This window comes from Arachis ipaensis, chromosome B9 (genome assembly GCF_059453495.1).
Source record: "Arachis ipaensis isolate K30076 ecotype BB chromosome B9, ASM5945349v1, whole genome shotgun sequence".
Lineage (NCBI taxonomy): Eukaryota > Viridiplantae > Streptophyta > Magnoliopsida > Fabales > Fabaceae > Arachis > Arachis ipaensis.
Window position 1 is genome coordinate 136,763,149 of NC_142444.1, and position 4,768 is coordinate 136,767,916.

A 4,768-nucleotide genomic window follows, 5' to 3' on the forward strand; every position below is an offset into this window, starting at 1 on the left:
TAAGATAAACATAAGCGATTCAAAAAAAGACTATTCATATATAAATGATCTCTTGATAATTAACTCTCAATAAAAACAGTGAAAACTTATTATACCAATCATTGCCTCCCAAAAGAGAACTAACAAACAATCAAACGGACACATTATAAATTAATAAATCAACAAAAGAAAAAGATATACTCATAGCTAGAGAAACTAAAACTCTTCTTTAAGAAAAAAAAAAAAAACTAAAATGTTTATGATTTCCCCTAGTTTTCAATATCGGTAGGAAATTCACTAATCTCATTTGTCCACAAATTTTTCTCATCTTTTGGATCAATAGTTCTAAGTGCACACCAAACAGCACTATTACACTTGAATCCTGATCCAAACGCAATTTGCCAAATGCGATTTCCTTTTTTAATCCTTCCTTTGGCTTCACAATATGCCAGCTCATACCAAACTGAACTGCTTGACGTATTCCCATATCTATATAGAGACATTCTAGAAGGTTCCATATGCCAATCACTCAGTTCAAGCGTTTTTTGCATTTCATCTTGAACCGCTTTTCCACCGGTGTGAATACAAAAGTGCTCAAAAGCTAACTTAAAATCGGGAGTATAACACTTAATAACCATTTTCTTGAAGGACTTTCTTGCAATTAAATTTAAAAGAAACTTGAGTTGTTCCATTCGGGGCAAAACATAAATTCCAAGAGTTGAGATATTAGCTTTAAGGGCTTGTCCAGCAGAACTCATAATATCTTTGGAGAGTGCAACACCGGTTATGTTATCATCATCCTCTTTTTGCATTACACTGTTGTAGCAATAGTCTTGAGAACCTTTGTGTGTTCTAACAATGTGTTTCAGATAATACTTGGAACGATTAGAATCAGAGTTGAGGTTTGAGAGTAAGACTGCAGCACCACCCATTCGAAAGAGGCAATTAGAGAGTAGCATCGAACGGTTGTTTCCTGTGTATGAACCTCCATTGATGTTTTCGGTGCTGATCACTAAGGCATAGGAATTGGGATGAACCTACATATACATTTGAAATAATAGGTTAGACACAATTTATAATTAGACAAACGTTTTAAAACGTCTTTATTTAATTTCATCTATTGAATAAATTGTCATATATTAAATTTTTTATAAATGACATAAATTAAAAAGTGTTATCTTTATTAAATAGTGTTGTTATATTCTTAAAATTATTATTTTGATTTTAAGATTAATTTTTTTTAATTTGTTTAAAATTTAAATTTTTAACAAAAATTTTATTAAAAGGTTATTTTATTTTTTATAATTTTATAATATTATTTTTCTGTTAACATTGTATTATTATTTTGATATTTTTTTCATTTTGCAAATTTTACAATTTTTTATTTTTAAAGATCTATATTTTAATCTACTAATTCTTATTGCTAATTGTTCTATTTATAGTCTAGTAATTCTTATTTATTTTTGAATTCTTTGAATAAAAATATAAAACTTATTGTGAAACTGAGATTTAAAAAAAAATATTTTGTATAAATTTTAAAAATTTAGTATTATTTGAATTAATATTAGTTAGAATCATTAATATAATTATTTCTTTTTTTAGATCTTCAATTTTATTTATAATTTATATTTTTATTATTAATTTATAGTTTCTTAAAATGTATTTTTTTACTATAACCTAATAAACAACTTTTAGAAAAGTTATTTTTGCTATTTTTATATGAGTGGTGTCCTTTATACATACTAATGATTCAATTAAAACTTAACTGAATAATGAATATTATAAAATTTATATTTTAAAAATAATTTTATTAAAAAATTATAATTTTAAACTTTTTATTTGGCAAAAATAAACCAAATTAATAATTTTGATCAATATACTAATAATTGACTTTTATACTAAATCTAATTTATTAATTAGTGAATAGTGATAAGTTTTCAATTAGTCCAGTTGAATCATCCAGTCTAGTCTTCCAATTCTCAACACAATACTCTATCTAATGTCAAATGGGTAATAACAAGAATAATCCATAGGAATTATCAAAATTATTGGACTATACTTTTTTCTAAAAAAGAATTGGATCACCAAAAGTGCACATAAATATTAGTATATGAATTATATATAATCATAAATTACTCATATTTAATTTTAAGGCGATCAAAAATCTTATTATATTTAACCTTGAAATAATGATATTTACTTTAAATTTATAAATAAAATTAGGCATTCCGCCTCACAAAAAAAGGGACAATGGTCCCTTCCAAATTTTAAATTTCTTTTATAAATCATATGTAAATTTTAATTTAATTTTCTGTAAAATATTTTTTTTATTCTTATTTATAGTATAAAATTAAATTTTGGTCCCTCTCTGAAATTGATCCTAGCTCCTCCGCCCTAGGCATACATAAAGCAGAGTACACTTTTTCAATGTCGCATAAGTCACAGCATATCATATTAGGTGAATACAAGTATTTATCACCTTGTATTTAAGTTATTAAAATAAAATTTAATAAATTTTAAATAATTTATTTTTTATTTTAAATATTTATTTTTTATTTTAAAAAATAAATTAGACAATTTAAATACCAAAACAAAGATATTATAAAATTCACCATCATATTATTTATATAGTTAACTTTATTATGAAACCTATAGCCAAGTTAAGTCTATTAGTAGTCCATGCATAGCAAATTAAAAAAACTAAACCTCATTTTTTATTTGTAGTTTTTAATTTGTTAGTCAACCATGTTAGCTGTTAGTTGATAAATATACATTAAAATTAATTATTAAAATTAAATATTAATATAAAATACATATTAAATATATTTTAAAAATAAATTAAATACGTAAATTTATACAAAAATATATAATAATTAATTTTAATATACACAATATATATTTTTTTCTCTCAATATAGTATTATAAATATGAAAATAAACTGTTAATTCAAAAATAATAAGAAGAAGAAGAAAGAGAATATATTTTACAAATATGTTGAAATTGATGTACCTGTAAGAGTCTTTCGGCGAGATCAATGGCTACAAGTCCAGCACTACAACCCATGCCACTTAGATTATAACTCAAAATGTCATCCTTAAGCCTATAATGGTTCACAACCATTGAACTCAAAGAGGGTGTTGTGTTCAACAAGCTACAATTTGTTACAATTATCCCTATCTCCTCTGCCTTCACTTTTGTCTTCATCAAAACCTCATCAATGGCGCCAACCATCACGGATTCTGTCTCTTTGGCCGCCTCGGCTAAGCAAATGTTTGGGGGGATCTCCAATAAAGCCTCCGGCATGTGAGTCCTCTGGCCGAGGCCGGACTTATCTAAAATCTTCCTTTGAAAATCCAAGCTCTCATCTTGGAATCTGCCTGTGGACTTTAGGCACTGAAGGAACATGTCTTTAGTGCACATGCATTTAGGGTTAGGTTTGTAGCATGCAAAATCCAATAGATAAACGTGTCTTCTTCTTTTAGGGTTCATAATAATAATGATGATGGTGATAATAATAATAATAAGGTGAAATGTGGTTAGCCACCACAATGAAAGTGAAATATTATGATGAGAGGTTTCTTGAATGAGAGTGGTGGGGGAGTTTGAAAACATAATAAAAAGAACTAACAAGGCAAATAAAAATGGCACAAGAAAGATATTCATCACGATGAACTTTTGATATATATGTGGGATATACATAACTCTCACACAAAGCTTTTCAATTTATAGAAGCCGGTTTGTGCCTAAGTTGTTGAGTATATTAGAGGTCGATAAACCCGGCTCGGTTCGACCTGAAACCAAATAGAACTATTGACCTAATAATTAAACCGGGCTATGTTTGGGCTTGGAATTACCGGGCTCGATCTAGTTAAGAAAGTTATTGTGAGTATATATTATCAATAATGCTAGGGAATCAAGAGTGTACCAGGCAAAAACCAGCTCAAATGTCTCTGGATAAATTCAAAATCTTTACGTGAATGGTGTTTATGCTAGGCATTATGATGTTTCTTTTCTTTGTAAATTAGATGGTTCTGAATCTATTTCCTGATTCATCATGTTTTAGGCATTTGGAGATGGAAGGAGGGTGAAGAGACGGAAGCTAATTGAATCAGTTTCCGTGATTCATGTTGCTAACTTTTTAATGGGCTGGACCTCAAAACTCATCTTAATAAAAATAAGTTAATATATATGGATGTTTCTTCTGCTAAAGATCAAAATGTTTCTTTTTCATACTAAATGGATGTTTTTATATATTTTTTTTGAATTTTTTTATTACAAATGTAAATGTCTCTATTTCTTTAAAAATTTTATAATTTTTTTTTTAATTTTATAGATATCTAATTATGTTTGTCAAAATATAACTGGATATTTCTTTTGTTAAGCATTAAGATTTTTTTTTCATATTAAATGAATGTTTTTTTATATTTCTGTAATTGTTCAAGAACAATTTGTGCTCCACCACTCCTTCCTTAAACAATTTCTGAAGTTGAACCAAGTGTAAGGTAGAGACCGATTAGATGTGATAGAATCGTAATTTGACCGATTCGAAAGAAGATTGGATGTGATGGAATCACGATTTGACAAATTCAAAGACCTGTGATAGAAGCACTATGACCAATATGAAATCTGACAAAATTTTGATACTTTCCCAATTTCTGAAGCATATACATGTCATTGAACAGCAGTTGACCATTGCTGGTATCAAATATGCTGGAATGTATAGCCCAATACATTCAAGCAGCAAGAAAAAGTCATTAGCCACATTCCAGCATGATTCAAGTTGTATGGC

The 4,768-nt window shown here is 27.6% G+C and overlaps 1 pseudogene; it reads right to left on the reverse strand.

The window, feature by feature from the left end:
* Positions 1-248: 248 nt before the first annotated feature.
* On the reverse strand, positions 249-3,504 carry LOC107616066 (3-ketoacyl-CoA synthase 20 pseudogene; annotated as a pseudogene).
* Positions 3,505-4,768: the final 1,264 nt, after the last annotated feature.